The following is an 18,725-nucleotide window of genomic DNA, read 5'->3' as shown; positions in this document are numbered from 1 at the left end:
AGAAAAAGGGGAGGGGGAAAGGAAAGACTGGATTCACAATTGATTGTCAAAATAGTTACTCAAGAAAAACAGTTACTCAAGAAAAACAGTATAATTGATATATTCATTCAGACCATTGGGAGCTACTGTTCCAAGTTTAAATGTCCATTCGCTTTCCTTCTTTAACAGGGTTTTTGTTACATTGCCACCTCTGATGCCTAATTTGATCTGTTGTAGACCAAATATTTTAAGGTCCTTGGGTGAGCCTGCATGATGTTGAAGGAAGTGTTTGGCCACTGTAGTCAGTTGTTTAAATTTTTGTGAGTCTGTTTTGGCGTTTCTGACTGATCCTATATGCTCAAGAGCCCTTTGCTTGAGCATGCGAGTGGTCATGCCTACATATTTTTTATCACAGGGACAAGTGAGACAATAGACCACATTGGTGCTTTTGCAGTTGAAATAATTTGTAATTTTTATTCTGTTGTTGAATTTGTCGACTATATCTGGACTTCTAGAGATGTGGGGACAAACCTTGCATTCTCCACAGGGATAGGTCCCCGTGATGGAAGGATTTTTTATCGGTTGTGATGTATAGTGGCTTTGAACCAGCTGATCTGACAAATTGGGCGAGCGTTTCCAACTCATATCGACTGTGTTGTTTAATCTTGTCGCGAGGTCGCTATCAGAAAGTAGTATTGGCCAATGTCTTTGGATAATCCCTTTGATGTCTCTCCATTCCTCACAAAATGTACCTACGAATCTAAGAGCATTAGCCTCTTTGGGGGAGGGCTTCTGATGGAATACCAGGGACTCTCTCGGAATTTCTTGAAGAGATTTTTTAGATCTTTTGATGAGTCTTGAGCTGTATCCTCGTTCTTTGAGTCTGTGGGTGAGGTCTTTACATTTCTCCTGGTAAACCTCCTTGCTTGAGCAATTTCTTTTGAGTCTAAGAAATTCCCCTTTGGGGATGTTTTGAATGGTGGGTGGAAAATGGGAACTTTGTTGATGTAAAAGGGAATTAGTGGCCGTCTTCTTTCTGTAAAGTTCTGTGGCGAGTATGTTGTCTCTTCCCTTGTAAATTCGAAGGTCCAGGAAAGAAATACTCTCCTTGCTCTGTTCGTATGTGAATCTGAGGTTGAGGGTGTTATTGTTCAGAAAAATTAGGAATTGAGAAAGTTCTTCTTGTGACCCCTCCCAAATCATGAGAATATCATCGATATATCGAGTCCAAAGGACAATGTGCTGAGTAAAAAGATCTTGGTCTTCATGAAAGACGACTTCCCGCTCCCACCAACCCAGGAAGAGGTTAGCATATGTGGGGGCACAGGCCGCCCCCATAGCTGTACCCCTTTCCTGGGTGTAGAAGAGATTGTTAAACGTAAAATAATTTTTACGTAGGGCGAAGTCTAGAAGAATTAAAAGGAATTCATGGAAGTCATCCATTCCTTTGTTCTGTAGAAAGTATCTGACTGCTTTTATACCAAGGGCATGGTCGATGCTTGTGTAAAGGGCTTCAACATCAAGGCTTACAAGGAGATGTGTGTCTTCCAAGGATATGTTCTCGATTTTCCTTAGTACATCTGTGGTATCTCGGGTGTAAGAGGGTAGATTAGTTACTAGTTCTTTCAGATGGATTTCTAAGAATGTACAGGCCTTCTCCAATAGTCCTCCATTGCCTGATACGATGGGGCGTCCTGGTGGTTTCTGTAGATTTTTGTGTATCTTGGGTAACAAGTAGAAAGTTGGTACTCTGGGGTTGTGAATTTTAAGAAAATCAAACTCTGCTTGTGTTATCGTACCCTGGTGCCTGGCTTCCCCTATGATCCTCATATATTGCACAGTTAGATTTTGCGTTGGATCAAACAGACTCTTACTGTAACAGTTGGTATCATTAAGCTGTCTTTTAGCCTCTTTTTCATATAGATCTTTCGGCCATAGGACCACATTGCCCCCTTTATCCGACTGTTTGATTATTATATCTTGCCAGGATTTTATTTCTTTAAGGGCATGTCTAGCTTGAGGGGACAGATTTCCTGTAGTTCTGAACCTCCTTTTCCTTATGTACAGTTTGTCAAGATCTTTGGATACTAAATTAATAAAGGTTCTTACCTCTGGACAGGTGGTGTCATTGGGGAAAAAAGTTGATTTTTTTCTACAAATCTGTCGTTGAGTGTGAGTGTTCTTTGTTGTTGCTGAATCAAATAGTTCTTCCAGATTATTCAGTGCTTCTAATTCCTCAGGTGATTCAATCGTCGGTATGGAGGGGGTAATTTCATTCTCTTTACGATATTCTTGGTTGGCATAGAATTTTGTAAGTAAAAGTTTGCGTCCAAAGAGATTGAGGTCTGTCTGCCATTGAAATCTATCAAATTTCTTGGTTGGAGAAAAGGTGAGTCCTTTTTCTAAAACTTCTTTGTGTGTGTTTGAGAGGGTGTGAGTTGAGAGATTTATTATTTGGAGGCGATCAGATTTCAGTATTGCTTCCGATTCCTCCGTACGGGGTATCTGTTTGGAGACGGGGAGCCCCATCTTCCTCTTCCTCTTCTTTTTGCTTCTTCTGGTTTTTCTTTTCCTTGTTTCAAACGGCCCCGAGATCGGCCGGTTTGATCTAAAAAATTAGCTGATGCGGTGTGTTGAATCCTTGCAGATAAATAATTCCTCCGATCTGTGTTGGGTTCTTCTAATTCCTCTGAACTAGATAATTCAACCTCTGAGGAGGAGGGGGTCCCCTGGTAGTTCGAGGGGTTGTCTCGCCTGACGGGTCTTGTCCACTTGAATATCCTCCCTGTGTTGAAGTCTCTTTTATCCCTGGAAAATTTATTCCTCTTCCGTTCAATGATGGTGTTTTCATATATATCCAATTCTTTTTTCAACTTTTCAAAGGATGTTTGAAAATTGATATCCTGTTCCCACTTTTCCAATGTCTTGCTAGTCTTTTCGATTTCCCTGGTGCAACCTTCCAAGACCAGATTATTATGTTTAATAAGTATCTGCATTAGTTCCTGCGAGCACTTAAGTAGGGTATTCTCCCATTCTTGCCTGAGAGTATCTGTATGTAATTCAAAGGAGGGAAATAATTTAGGTCTTAGACCTCGTGGTGTGATTTTCTGTTTACAGTAATTCTCTAAGCTCGTTAAGTCCCAATTAGTTCTAGTTTGTCTCTGTAGCGTATATTTTAGCTTGATGAGATCCTCCTCCCAGGTTCGTTCTGAGTCATTAGGGGCCACCTCTGTGGGGAAGATACTGTCCAAGTCTTCAGTCCTGCGTTTTGTGTTGAGTTCGTTCTTGAGGCTAAAGCTCATGATGAAATATCTGTCTGCATTGAGTTTCTGTGACAACTATACACAAACACTTGCATCGTGCAGTGATACAAGTCAGCTGCTCCTTGCAATTCATGTGGCACATTTAAAAACAAATTGTATTTGTTTTTCATTTGGACACAGTGCTGCCATAATTCCTCTTTCCTTGCAAAACCTCATGTCATGTGATTGAACAGTCAGCTGCAGTGTAGCCCTAGTGGTGTATCCCTAGTGTAATGTTGCATAGTTACACCAATTATTAGTCACTTTATACCAATTAACTTTTTATCGGGAAATTATTTATAACAACTGTATTTTGAGATAAGGTGCTACTTAGACAGCTATACACAGCAATTTTATGTTAATCTTTATACAAGACTTAACATATGGCATTCCGCAAGATTGTCTATCATAACTTTGTTTATTATAACTTTGTCACATTAAGTTATTTTTTTCATATCAGCATTTAATTACCACACCTCAATTTGTTCGAGGTAATTTTTTATGTGTTTCTAACCACAATTTACGTGGAGGATTTCATCAATGAACAATCTCTCCATATTTTTCCATATTTTGGTTCCCTTGAAAATCACGGGAGTCTTTCCTTAGGACCATTACTTGGCTACTATTCACCCAACAGTTCTGATAACGGAACCACAGCTTGCTAAGATTAGCGGCCATTATTTATGCTGAGAGGTATTTACCATATCTTCTACAGTCATACCATGCTGGATCTGCCCGATCTCGTCTGATCTTGGAAGCCAAGCAGCATTGGGCCCGGTCAGTACCAGAAAGGGTGACCTTCCGGGAATACTGGGTACTGTAGTCCAATTAAGGTACATACCTTTCATTGACTAGCAAAACTTATTTGCAAGCCAACACTGCAGAATACGCAGTATAGCTGACCACCTAAAAAGGAGTCCGGCAATAAAAAAGCCGTTTTTCTTGTATCTCTTATATGAAAAACACATGTGTATATGTAATCATACATTCATAGAGATAACAAGAATTTCTTTATTTTCGCTTTGGACAAATGTCTTACAGTAATACTCGTCTAAAATCCAGTGGGTTTACAGACAAACTATCTGTCACCCACCTCCAATAGGCGAGTGACATATCATCATATCGTCATATTTGTATACTATTTAATACTTGTTTTAACCCTTTTTGCTGTCTTATACAGCATTAATTACTTTTTTCTCATGGTTAATTAATTAATCAATTAATTTTTTCATAATTTTTTCCTTAAAATATTTGAGTATATTCTTTTCGTCTGTAGAACAAATTAAAAGTTACGTTTTAATGCTTCATATATATTCCATGGTTTCATAACTTTGTCATCTAATTAATTCTAATCAAGTGTGCCCCAGAGAGACATATCAAACAGTCCCTTTTTTTTGCTTCTCTGCAAAACAACCTTTAACAGTTCTTTCTGAAATAATGTCCGGGAGCACCACCAACCTTGCTCTGCCCCAAAAGCCTTTTTAGGCGGAATTGGCAGCCTCATGTTGGTCTAAATTTAATTTGAAATTTCATTGTTATCAAATTTTTCCATCAAGCAATGTACAATCTGGTCCAGTGCAGACTCCAAGAAAAACCCACCCAGTATAGTTTGTGTCACTGAGGTCTCTCTCAGTTAATGGAATCTAGCACGGCATGATTGTTTTTTTCACATACTTCAAACCCTCACGTGTGCAGTCAGCTTCGGATAACTAGCCAACCGGTTATAAAGACATTGCATCTAAATATACCTTGGATAATCAGCCAGCAATCCATACAGAGATACTCTATTGATCCAAACACACACCCTTTTCTTAAACAGCATCGGCCTGTTTTTTTCATCATGAGCTTTAGCCTCAAGAACGAACTCAACACAAAGCGCAGGACTGAAGACTTGGACAGTATCTTCCCCACAGAGGTGGCCCCTAATGACTCAGAACGAACCTGGGAGGAGGATCTCATCAAGCTAAAATATACGCTACAGAGACAAACTAGAACTAATTGGGACTTAACGAGCTTAGAGAATTACTGTAAACAGAAAATCACACCACGAGGTCTAAGACCTAAATTATTTCCCTCCTTTGAATTACATACAGATACTCTCAGGCAAGAATGGGAGAATACCCTACTTAAGTGCTCGCAGGAACTAATGCAGATACTTATTAAACATAATAATCTGGTCTTGGAAGGTTGCACCAGGGAAATCGAAAAGACTAGCAAGACATTGGAAAAGTGGGAACAGGATATCAATTTTCAAACATCCTTTGAAAAGTTGAAAAAAGAATTGGATATATATGAAAACACCATCATTGAACGGAAGAGGAATAAATTTTCCAGGGATAAAAGAGACTTCAACACAGGGAGGATATTCAAGTGGACAAGACCCGTCAGGCGAGACAACCCCTCGAACTACCAGGAGACCCCCTCCTCCTCAGAGGTTGAATTATCTAGTTCAGAGGAATTAGAAGAACCCAACACAGATCGGAGGAATTATTTATCTGCAAGGATTCAACACACCGCATCAGCTCATTTTTTAGATCAAACCGGCCGATCTCGGGGCCGTTTGAAACAAGGAAAAGAAAAACCAGAAGAAGCAAAAAGAAGAGGAAGAGGAAGATGGGGCTCCCCGTCTCCAAACAGATACCCCATACGGAGGAATCGGAAGCAATACTGAAATCTGATCGCCTCCAAATAATAAATCTCTCAACTCACACCCTCTCAAACACACACAAAGAAGTTTTAGAAAAAGGACTCACCTTTTCTCCAACCAAGAAATTTGATAGATTTCAATGGCAGACAGACCTCAATCTCTTTGGACGCAAACTTTTACTTACAAAATTCTATGCCAACCAAGAATATCGTAAAGAGAATGAAATGACCCCCTCCATACCGACGATTGAATCACCTGAGGAATTAGAAGCACTGAATAATCTGGAAGAACTATTTGATTCAGCAACAACAAAGAACACTCACACTCAACGACAGATTTGTAGAAAAAAATCAACCTTTTTCCCCAATGACACCACCTGTCCAGAGGTAAGAACCTTTATTAATTTAGTATCCAAAGATCTTGACAAACTGTACATAAGGAAAAGGAGGTTCAGAACTACAGGAAATCTGTCCCCTCAAGCTAGACATGCCCTTAAAGAAATAAAATCCTGGCAAGATATAATAATCAAACAGTCGGATAAAGGGGGCAATGTGGTCCTATGGCCGAAAGATCTATATGAAAAAGAGGCTAAAAGACAGCTTAATGATACCAACTGTTACAGTAAGAGTCTGTTTGATCCAACGCAAAATCTAACTGTGCAATATATGAGGATCATAGGGGAAGCCAGGCACCAGGGTACGATAACACAAGCAGAGTTTGATTTTCTTAAAATTCACAACCCCAGAGTACCAACTTTCTACTTGTTACCCAAGATACACAAAAATATACAGAAACCACCAGGACGCCCCATCGTATCAGGCAATGGAGGACTATTGGAGAAGGCCTGTACATTCTTAGAAATCCATCTGAAAGAACTAGTAACTAATCTACCCTCTTACACCCGAGATACCACAGATGTACTAAGGAAAATCGAGAACATATCCTTGGAAGACACACATCTCCTTGTAAGCCTTGATGTTGAAGCCCTTTACACAAGCATCGACCATGCCCTTGGTATAAAAGCAGTCAGATACTTTCTACAGAACAAAGGAATGGATGACTTCCATGAATTCCTTTTAATTCTTCTAGACTTCGCCCTACGTAAAAATTATTTTACGTTTAACAATCTCTTCTACACCCAGGAAAGGGGTACAGCTATGGGGGCGGCCTGTGCCCCCACATATGCTAACCTCTTCCTGGGTTGGTGGGAGCGGGAAGTCGTCTTTCATGAAGACCAAGATCTTTTTACTCAGCACATTGTCCTTTGGACTCGATATATCGATGATATTCTCATGATTTGGGAGGGGTCACAAGAAGAACTTTCTCAATTCCTAATTTTTCTGAACAATCTCACCCTCAACCTCAGATTCACATACGAACAGAGCAAGGAGAGTATTTCTTTCCTGGACCTTCGAATTTACAAGGGAAGAGACAACATACTCGCCACAGAACTTTACAGAAAGAAGACGGCCACTAATTCCCTTTTACATCAACAAAGTTCCCATTTTCCACCCACCATTCAAAACATCCCCAAAGGGGAATTTCTTAGACTCAAAAGAAATTGCTCAAGCAAGGAGGTTTACCAGGAGAAATGTAAAGACCTCACCCACAGACTCAAAGAACGAGGATACAGCTCAAGACTCATCAAAAGATCTAAAAAATCTCTTCAAGAAATTCCGAGAGAGTCCCTGGTATTCCATCAGAAGCCCCCCCCCAAAGAGGATAATGCTCTTAGATTCGTAGGTACATTTTGTGAGGAATGGAGAGACATCAAAGGGATTATCCAAAGACATTGGCCAATACTACTTTCTGATAGCGACCTCGCGACAAGATTAAACAACACAGTCGATATGAGTTGGAAACGCTCGCCCAATTTGTCAGATCAGCTGGTTCAAAGCCACTATACATCACAACCGATAAAAAATCCTTCCATCACGGGGACCTATCCCTGTGGAGAATGCAAGGTTTGTCCCCACATCTCTAGAAGTCCAGATATAGTCGACAAATTCAACAACAGAATAAAAATTACAAATTATTTCAACTGCAAAAGCACCAATGTGGTCTATTGTCTCACTTGTCCCTGTGATAAAAAATATGTAGGCATGACCACTCGCATGCTCAAGCAAAGGGCTCTTGAGCATATAGGATCAGTCAGAAACGCCAAAACAGACTCACAAAAATTTAAACAACTGACTACAGTGGCCAAACACTTCCTTCAACATCATGCAGGCTCACCCAAGGACCTTAAAATATTTGGTCTACAACAGATCAAATTAGGCATCAGAGGTGGCAATGTAACAAAAACCCTGTTAAAGAAGGAAAGCGAATGGACATTTAAACTTGGAACAGTAGCTCCCAATGGTCTGAATGAATATATCAATTATACTGTTTTTCTTGAGTAACTGTTTTTCTTGAGTAACTATTTTGACAATCAATTGTGAATCCAGTCTTTCCTTTCCCCCTCCCCTTTTTCTTGTTTATTTTTCTTTTTCTTTCCCCTTTCTTTCTCTCTTCTATTCCTTTACCCTAATTCATTCCTTCCTTCCCCCCATCCCCTTTACCCAATTCTCCGATCACGGTCCACAGCAATGTAACACTTCAACATCTCAACTCCTTTTCTCATTTCAACACTTCATTTCCACCAACTCACATCACCTCAGGCCTAGCTCATAGCCTACACATTGTTTTTCTTTCATTAGTCATTCGTTCACATCATTTCCACTCACTCTGCACCAATCTTTCATAAATATATAATTTTATCCAACAGTCACATACACTGTTAATTCCCCCCCCGCCTCCCTTCCCCCCCTTTCCCCATTCTTTCCCCTTATTCACCCTTCCCTTCCCCCATCCTTCCCCTTTCCCTCCTTTTCTTTCCCATTCACCTCCTTCCTCCTCCCTTTCCAAGCGCCCCCCCCATTCTTCCACCACCATCCTTTAACCACATCTCACACCATGTCCAATCGTGCCCATCCCTCCACCCACCCGTGTCCGCTCCTCTGCCCGCCCCTTCCCCCCCCCCCTTTTCCAATTTTCCGCCCCCCCCCCCCTCTCACCCCCTCCACAGGTCATTGCACAGCAGCACTAATTTCACACGGTCCGGATACACCAAACATAATAAAATAAAACTATTAATTTGTATCATTATAACTATATATATACCATTATAATTATATATTTTTCTATAGTTTTCTTTCTTTTTTCCTTCCAATCCCACATCTTTTTTTCATCACTTAACAACAGCACTTAGCAATATCCTTCTTTCAATTAATTTTTTAATTTTTTATATTTATTATTTTTTTTTTTTTTTTTTATATTTACATTTATTTTTATTTTTATTTTTATCTATTTTTGTTATTTTTTCCAATTTTTCCATTATTCTCGTTATTATTTTTATAATTACACATTCATTCTTTCATTTATTTTCACAATTTTTTAACTCATCAGCTTATTATCATTTCATCATTTCATTATTAAGTTTTCAGCAATCATTAATATCACCAACCATTAGTCTATTAATAATTAATTTTCTGCCCACCCTCCCCCCTTTTTTATCATTCTTTATACTTCTGAGGGAAGCCCCACTATACTTTGCCTCTTACAGAACAAGCTTGATATTTATTAATTATATCTTATTACAATTACAACACCAATTCTCCGTTTACTGTTCACCTTTCCAATTGGATTATTCCCTGCAAAACTTAAGTTAATTCACACCAGCTCTGCGTCCCATAGTAATTACATTTATTATTCTCTTTGTCTCTGCACCTTCAGTAATTAGAACCCCTGCGTGCCATTACAATAGTGGCCTTGAATCAAGTCAATCATAGGTCCATTTACAAGTCAATCAAGTTAACTAGCAAGATGATTGGATGCAGTGTCCGTTAAGAGACACACACGGAGGGCTCACAGATCAGACGATCCTGTGAACAAGCTCCTCCCAGCGAAACGCGCGTCACTTCCGGTCCAGCACCCGACTTCCGGGACCTCGGCAACGGGGCTCCGACGGGCGGACTCCTTCCAGCACACGCTGCAAGTATTACACCGCTCTCTGTAGCGGATTTAAGCTCTCCTGGTCAGCTCTCTCCCTGTGTGCCAAGTGCAATTACATGGGAGAAGCTGCCCACGCTCAGTGCATAAAAGCACGGATTGTTTCCCTGGCAACACACAAGCCGGTATACTAATTGCCTTACGCTTCCTGACTATTTTACACTCATGCAGGGGATTTTGCCTTTGCATGGTAAACACATTTTTGTTCAGCTATTAATGAGTGTAAATATTAAGCCCTTGGATACGGTGCACAGATACATGGCACCTATCTAATGCAGGGAACAACATTATCAGCTGTCATTCTACTGGTGCAACAATTAAGTGTCTAATTATGTTATTATCACCAACTCCATCAATACAGTCAGGAAATTATTATCTTTGACCCCAGGCATTTCATTGATAGGAGAGCTTTTGCTTATTCATTACTAGAGCAGCTTTCATTTGCAAATACTCTGCTCTCATTAATTGTGACTACTTTGTCAAAAAGAGTCGGTTGATTAGTGCTATTTATTGGCAAATAGAACGTCAGCTGCTCTCGCAGTGCTTTTGCTGGTTTGAATGAATTTTTTTTTAAATAAGTCTTATGTTGAAATTTGAGTCAGCTTTACTGCAGCATTCTTAGCAATGTGTTATCTTGACATTTGCATTTCTCAGCAATAGAAGTCAGCTGCCTTTTGCAGCCTATGTGATTTATCTACAAACAATTATATCTGTCTGCATTGAGTTTCTGTGACAACTATACACAAACACTTGCATCGTGCAGTGATACAAGTCAGCTGCTCCTTGCAATTCATGTGGCACATTTAAAAACAAATTGTATCTGTTTTTCATTTGGACACAGTGCTGCCATAATTCCTCTTTCCTTGCAAAACCTCATGTCATGTGATTGAACAGTCAGCTGCAGTGTAGCCCCAGTGGTGTATCCCTAGTGTAATGTTGCATAGTTACACCAATTATTAGTCACTTTATACCAATTAACTTTTTATCGGGAAATTATTTATAACAACTGTATTTTGAGATAAGGTGCTACTTAGACAGCTATACACAGCAATTTTATGTTAATCTTTATACAAGACTTAACATATGGCATTCCGCAAGATTGTCTATCATAACTTTGTTTATTATAACTTTGTCACATTAAGTTATTTTTTTCATATCAGCATTTAATTACCACACCTCAATTTGTTCGAGGTAATTTTTTATGTGTTTCTAACCACAATTTACGTGGAGGATTTCATCAATGAACAATCTCTCCATATTTTTCCATATTTTGGTTCCCTTGAAAATCACGGGAGCCTTTCCTTAGGACCATTACTTGGCTACTATTCACCCAACAGTTCTGATAACGGAACCACAGCTTGCTAAGATTAGCGGCCATTATTTATGCTGAGAGGTATTTACCATATCTTCTACAGTCATACCATGCTGGATCTGCCCGATCTCGTCTGATCTTGGAAGCCAAGCAGCATTGGGCCCGGTCAGTACCAGAAAGGGTGACCTTCCGGGAATACTGGGTACTGTAGTCCAATTAAGGAACATACCTTTCATTGACTAGCAAAACTTATTTGCAAGCCAACACTGCAGAATACGCAGTATAGCTGACCACCTAAAAAGGAGTCCGGCAATAAAAAAGCCGTTTTTCTTGTATCTCTTATATGAAAAACACATGTGTATATGTAGTCATACATTCATAGAGATAACAAGAATTTCTTTATTTTCGCTTTGGACAAATGTCTTACAGTAATACTCGTCTAAAATCCAGTGGGTTTACAGACAAACTATCTGTCACCCACCTCCAATAGGCGAGTGACATATCATCATATCGTCATATTTGTATACTATTTAATACTTGTTTTAACCCTTTTTGCTGTCTTATACAGCATGAATTACTTTTTTCTCATATGGTTAATTAATTAATCAATTAATTTTTTCATAATTTTTTCCTTAAAATATTTGAGTATATTCTTTTCGTCTGTAGAACAAATTAAAAGCTATATGGAACTTTCCCAGCAATGGCGGCAGCGGCCACAGGACCCAGAGAATGACAACACTGCACAGCAATCCCCCTGTGCCAGCAACAGAGGCTACGGCGGGTGAGAGGTGCTGCACAGCCCCGTAGTACTTTAACATAGTAATCGCGGCAAGCGGCCGCGGCTGACAGGAGACGTCACACGGATCCATCCACACGCTGGAAGCGCAGCAAAGGCGGCAGAGGCCGCAACTGTCAGGGTATGTAATGCAGAGCCGTTCACAAGCTGAGAGTCCAATAATGGCAGCGGAGGCCGCAATGAACTAGAAACGCCATTCCATTTAAGAGTTTCTTTGTGACAGCACCTGCAAGCTAACAGGGAGGGAATATGAAGTAAGGACATAACATCATGACTGAGACCTAGGCCCGGAACGCTGAGCCAGCCTCAGAAGACACCTGAAGGGTAAAAAATAATGTCCAGTAGTCCGGATCGTGACAGCACCCCCCCTTCCCCCTTCCCCTTTAGGAGTGGCCCCAGGACACTTCTTTGGCTTTAGCGGAAACTTTGAATGGTAATTCTGAACCAATGAAGGAGCAATGGACATCAGAAGCATTGGTCCAGGAACGTTCCTCAAGGCCATAGCCCTTCCAATCGCCTAGATATTGAAGTTGACCATAATTAGTGAAGAATGGCGTAGAAGAAGATGAGGAATGATATTGGTTGTTATGACAAAACTCGGCCCAAGGAAGGAGTTGAACCCAGTCATTTTGGGATGAAGATACATAAATTCGGAGGAAGGCCTCCAAGTCCTGATTCACCCTCTCAGTTTGACCGTTAGTTTGGGGGTGATACGCTGTGGAGAATTTCAATTTTACTTGGAGGGCCAGACATAGACTTCGCCAAAACTTGGCCACGAACTGTACTCCTCTGTCAGAAATTATGTCCTCAGGGAGGCCATGTAGTCTGAAAATCTCTTGAATATCAACTGTTGAGCCAACTTGGAAGCTGACGGAAGACCGGTGAGGGGAATGAAATGAGCCATCTTGGTGAACCGGTCAACTACCACCCAGATGGTATTAAACTTGTTACTCATTGGAAGATCTGTTATGAAGTCCATTGACAGATGGGTCCATGGACGATGAGGAACAGTTAAAGGAACCAGTTGGCCAGCAGGTGACTGACGAGGTACTTTGTGTTGGGCACATTTTGGACAGGAAGCAATAAACTCCGTCACATCTTTTTTCAGGGTCGGCCACCAGTATGATCTGGAGATAAATTCAAGGGTTTTCTGGATTACATCGTGTCCGGAAAAACGGGAAGCATGTGCCCAATACATGAGCTTCTTCCTTAGAGCCAGCTTAACAAAACTTTTCCCAGGTGGAGGCATAGAGTCCATCCTTACCGTGGAGAATGCTACTGGATTAATAATAGGATACTTGTCCATAGACTCAGACTAATTTTCTTGCTCCCAGGAGCGGGAATGGACATCAGCCTTGCGATTCTGTGACCCTGGACAGAACTGGAGTTTAAAGTCGAACCTAGAAAAAAAAAGTGCCCATCTGGCTTGACGGCATTGAGACATTGTGCATTCTTTAAATACAGAAGATTTTTGTGATCTGTAAGAATCATGATGGTATGGGAAGCGCCTTCAAGCAGAGTAGCACCTCACTACCTAATTAAGGTGTGCAGATTAGGGCCCTTTTCCCTCTGTAACTGATGTATTCATACATTTTTGAAGGTAGGAGACACCTTCACCCTAATTTAGCACCCTGCCCCACCCACCCCTCTGATTTTAAATAGTCCAACACTCTAGCCTTTACATTTGGAATGAGCACACTGAGGTAAGACTCCTACATTTTGTTTAATATGGCAGTCCAAAATGGGGGGAATTCTCTGGGGTGCGGGGCTCCCTGTGCCTGCCGTGGCTGGGTGTCCCTGGGGCATCGCAATTTAACACTATTTCATCACTCCATGGCCCTTATAGTTTGTTTTATATATATGTAACACCTTCACATAATTTTCTTTTACTCCTCACATTATTCACACATGCAGCAACAGCTGCTCCTACCTCTTTAACCTTATATTTTTATCACTCCTGCGATGCCCTGGGGTTGTCTGGCTGGGAGGCTCTGGGGTGTCCTGCCCCCCGGACCTGAACCCCTATAGTTAGTGTTAGGGACTTACCCAATGAGAGGCTACCTTGATGCGGTGGGTAAGCTCATAGCCCTGGCCAGGAATATGCTAAGTGCCTCTGGTTACTACAGGTTGAGCTAGTGTGAGATAGTGCACCTGCTACCTTTTCCCATTGTACACTTTACGAAGTCTCAAGCAGAGTAGCACCTCACTACCTAATTAAGGTGTGCAAATTAGGGCCCTTTTCCCTCTGTAACTGATGTATTCATACATTTTTGAAGGTAGGAGACACCTTCACCCTAATTTAGCACCCTGCCCCACCCACCCCTCTGATTTTAAATAGTCCAACACTCTAGCCTTTACATTTGGAATGAGCACACTGAGGTAAGACTCCTACATTTTGTTTAATATGGCAGTCCATAATGGGGGGAATTCTCTGGGGTGCGGGGCTCCCTGTGCCTGCCGTGGCTGGGTGTCCCTGGGGCATCACAATTTAACACTATTTCATCACTCCATGGCCCTTATAGTTTGTTTTATATATATGTAACACCTTCACATAATTTTCTTTTACTCCTCACATTATTCACACATGCAGCAACAGCTGCTCCTACCTCTTTAACCTTATATTTTTATCACTCCTGCGATGCCCTGGGGTTGTCTGGCTGGGTGGCTCTGGGGTGTCCTGCCCCCCGGACCTGAACCCCTATAGTTAGTGTTAGGGACTTACCCAATGAGAGGCTACCTTGATGCGGTGGGTAAGCTCATAGCCCTGGCCAGGAATATGCTAAGTGCCTCTGGTTACTACAGGTTGAGCTAGTGTGAGATAGTGCAACTGCTACCTTTTCCCTCTGTACGATTCTGTGACCCTGGACAGAACTGGAGTTTAAAGTCGAACCTAGAAAAAAAAAGTGCCCATCTGGCTTGACGGCGTTGAGACATTGTGCATTCTTTAAATACAGAAGATTTTTGTGATCTGTAAGAATCATGATGGTATGGGAAGCGCCGTCTAGCAAATACCGCCACTCTTCAAGAGCCAGCTTGGTGGCCAACAGTTCTTGATCGCCAATAGCGTAATTGTGCTCAGCAGGAGAAAACTTTCGAGAAAAGAAAACACAATGATGCAGTTGACCATCTTTGGCCCTTTGAGACAAGACTGCACCCACTCCCACGGAGGAGGCATCCACCTTAAGCATGAATGGCAAGTTGGTATCTGGCTGTTTCAATACAGGAGCTGAGGTAAAACTTTGTTTTAATAGATGGAAGGCTTGCACGGCTTCTTTAGACCATTTAGAGGATTGGCACCCTTCTTGGTAAAGGCGGTGATAGGCGCCACAATGGTGGAAAAGTCTTGAATACATTTTCTGTAGTAGTTGGCGAATCCTAAAAATCTTTGGACACCCTTGAGAGTATTGGCCAATCCTGAATGGCCTGGAGTTTCTCTGGATCCATCTCTAGACTGGAACCGGATACAATATAACCTAGGAACGGAATGGATTGGACTTCAAAGACGCATTTTTCCAACTTGCAGTAGAGATGATTGACACGAAGACGGGACAGGACTTCCTTCACCCAAAAATGATGTTCCTCCAGATCATTGGCAAAGATGAGGATGTCATCGAGGTATACCACGACATGACGATAGAGAATATCTCTAAAGATCTCGTTCATGAAATGTTGGAACACAGCTGGAGCATTACTAAGTCCGAAAGGCATGACGAGGTACTCATAATGTCCGTCACGAGTGTTAAAGGCGGTCTTCCACTCGTCACCCTTCCGTATCCGAATGAGGTTATAGGCACCACTCAAATCTAATTTTGTGAAGATGGTTGCTCCGCTAACCCGGTCAAAGAGTTCAGTAATCAGAGGTAGAGGATACCGGTTCTTTACTGTGATGTCATTCAAACCTCTATAGTCAATTCATGGCCGCAGGCCACTATCCTTCTTCTTAACGAAGAAAAACCCTGCGCCAGCTGGAGAAGAAGAAGATTGAATAAAACCCTTTGCCAAATTCTCTTTAATGTACTCCTCCATGGAATTAGTTTCTGGAACAGACAACGGATACGTTCGGCCTTGAGGTGGAACCTTCCTTGGGATGTGGTCAATAGGACAATCCCACTCCCTATGAGGGAGTAGGACATCAGCAGAAGCTTTACTGAACACATTTGTATAGTCTTGATACTGAGGAGGTGGAACATCAGAAGACTTGGAGGATGAAGAACATACAGGAAGTACTTTAGAAAGACAAGTCCCAGAACAGGAAGGACCCCATGCCAGGATATGGGTCATCCTATAGTCAATCAGAGGATAATGTAAACGAAGCCATGGAAGGCCCTGAACCACCGGATGGGTGGCCTTTGGAATCACCAAAAAGGAAATTCATTCTGAATGAAGAACTTTTACTTTCAAACGAACAGGTAAAGTCCTGGAGGAAATGACTGCATCAGGAATCTTGCTGCCATCCACAGCAGTCAAAGATATGGAAGACGAAAGTCTCTCAGTGGGTAGAGACCACCGCTTGACGTATTCCTCAGTCATAAAGTTCTCAGCCGCTCCTGAGTCTAACAGAGCAATAATGTTCCTAGTATGCTGAGCCACTTGGAGTGAAACTGGGAGATTACAATCACTTGAAGATGGAGAGGAATGCATTGCTCCAAGCCGATCCTCTCCCTGGTGGGCTAGGACTTGGAGTTTCCCGGACACTTGGGACAGGCATTAACAACGTGAGATGGTGCAGCACAATAGAGACAGAGATGCTCAGAGAGATGTCTCCTACGCTCTGCCGGAGATAGACGAGAATGACCTATCTGCATGGGTTTGTCCTTGGATGGAGATGGCTGACGGGGAGGAGGAGTAGACTTAGAAATTGATGATCTTCCTCGCTCTATTGCCCTTTCTCGAAACTGTAGATCGACTTTGGTACCTAGAGATATAAGTTCATCTAACTTAGAGGGCAAATCCCTGGTAGCCAGTTCATCTTTGATATGCTCAAATAAGCCATGCCAGAAGGTTGCACGTAAAGCATCATCGTTCCATGCCAGTTCTGATGCTAATATCTGAAACTGTATTAGATACTGTCCAACAGTTCGTGTCCCTTGGCGAATACGGAGAATCTGGCTCATCGACGGTACGCCTGAATGTTGTCACAAAATCTGTATATGAAGACAGCAACTTATTAGATCTCTCCCACAACGGTGATGCCCAATCCAGTGGAGGGCCACTAAGGAGGGAAATAACATAGGCCACCTTTGTACGATCAGTTGGAAAACTGACAGGCTGTAACTAGAAATGAATTTCGCACTGATTCAGGAATCCCCTGCAGGCTTTTGGGGTCCCATCGAATTTTGCTGGAATAGGTAGATGAAGACGTGGAACAGAAGTGGGTATGGTGGGTGGGGTTACCACTGTAGGAACTGCCATTGATACACCAGATGCCCCGGAACCTCGAAGGGGCGTTTGAATTCCATCCAGCCGAGAGGAAAGATCCTGGAGACAGCGGATAACGTGGCCTTGTGAAGCCTCCTGATCAAGTCGGGATGCCAGTTCTTGCATTGGCATAGCCGCTTGGTCTTGGTCTCCGGCCGGATTCATTAGGTCAGTCCTTACTGTCACAACTGAGGGCTGGTGTTGGTGTGAGGCTACCTCAGTTGTAGGGGCTGGTGTATAGGTGAATCTAGGTGGCTGAATAGGACTCCTAGACATAGAGAACTTCTACCACCAAATGCCCGAAGATGTGACCACGACAATAAAGATAAAATAAATGTTGGTTTATTAAACACAGTTCTGGTGGTACACCGGCAGTTTGCACAAGATGAAATAAATGATGATTAAAAACAGTACATACAGTAGTTCCATGAACAATAACATCGGCAATGTTTCCTTAGGTGTGGTATCTGCACAAGGCTAGCTTGGGAGTTTAAGGAGATGGTCAGTCCTTACCAACACCTAGGTGCTGTAGAATAGATGATAGTTGGAACTGGTCAGCAGATGGAATACGTAGGCTGAGCGTACTGTAGAAAGATTGGTATTTGTAGACTGCTGGTTTTGCCGGATGAAACGGAAACTGAAGAACTGTGAATGGAGTGCAAATCCGGATGGAACGGAGAATGAAGCTGAATCAAACTAATGATGCTAGAGATCGATGAATAGAAGCACAGATGACTTGGTACTGGACATATCAGGAACACTGATGATGAAGCACCAATGAGGGTAAGTAGCTGAACACCCCTGGAAGCCCAATGCTGGAAGCTGGTGTTCGCCGAATCTCTGCCACACGCAGAGAACACTGATGATACGAGGAAGTCAGGCAAGCACCGCAGGATGATGTTTGGCGCTGGTCTCTGTAGAACTGGAGACTTCATGAGCTGGAATACCTGGAACACAGAGTCACAGAGAGCAGAGACAGGATACATATGGTGATGACAACCAAAGCACTGACGATTTCCTGGTCTAAGATCAGTCCCTTTATAACCTCAGCAGTGCAGGGATTGGATCAGCAATCAGGTTGAGCTCAGCAGGACTGTGGATTGGTAGAAACAGTATCACATGATCAGAACCAACATGGCTGGGCCCATACTGATTCTTGGAGGGAAACCTGGCTTGTTAATCTATATGGAACTTTCCCAGCAATGGCGGCAGCGGCAGCGG

General features: G+C 42.1%; 2 pseudogenes; both read left to right on the top strand.

Moving 5' to 3' along the window:
* The first annotated feature begins 3,988 nt into the window (after positions 1 to 3,988).
* LOC134938362 (5S ribosomal RNA) lies at positions 3,989 to 4,107 on the top strand (annotated as a pseudogene).
* A 7,278-nt stretch (positions 4,108 to 11,385) lies between these two features.
* LOC134938350 (5S ribosomal RNA) lies at positions 11,386 to 11,504 on the top strand (annotated as a pseudogene).
* The last annotated feature ends 7,221 nt before the right edge of the window (positions 11,505 to 18,725 follow it).

This window comes from Pseudophryne corroboree, chromosome 6 (genome assembly GCF_028390025.1).
Source record: "Pseudophryne corroboree isolate aPseCor3 chromosome 6, aPseCor3.hap2, whole genome shotgun sequence".
Classification (NCBI taxonomy): Eukaryota; Metazoa; Chordata; class Amphibia; order Anura; family Myobatrachidae; genus Pseudophryne; species Pseudophryne corroboree.
The sequence above is the reverse complement of the archived record's forward strand: the minus strand, read 5'-3'. Positions and strand labels throughout refer to the sequence as shown.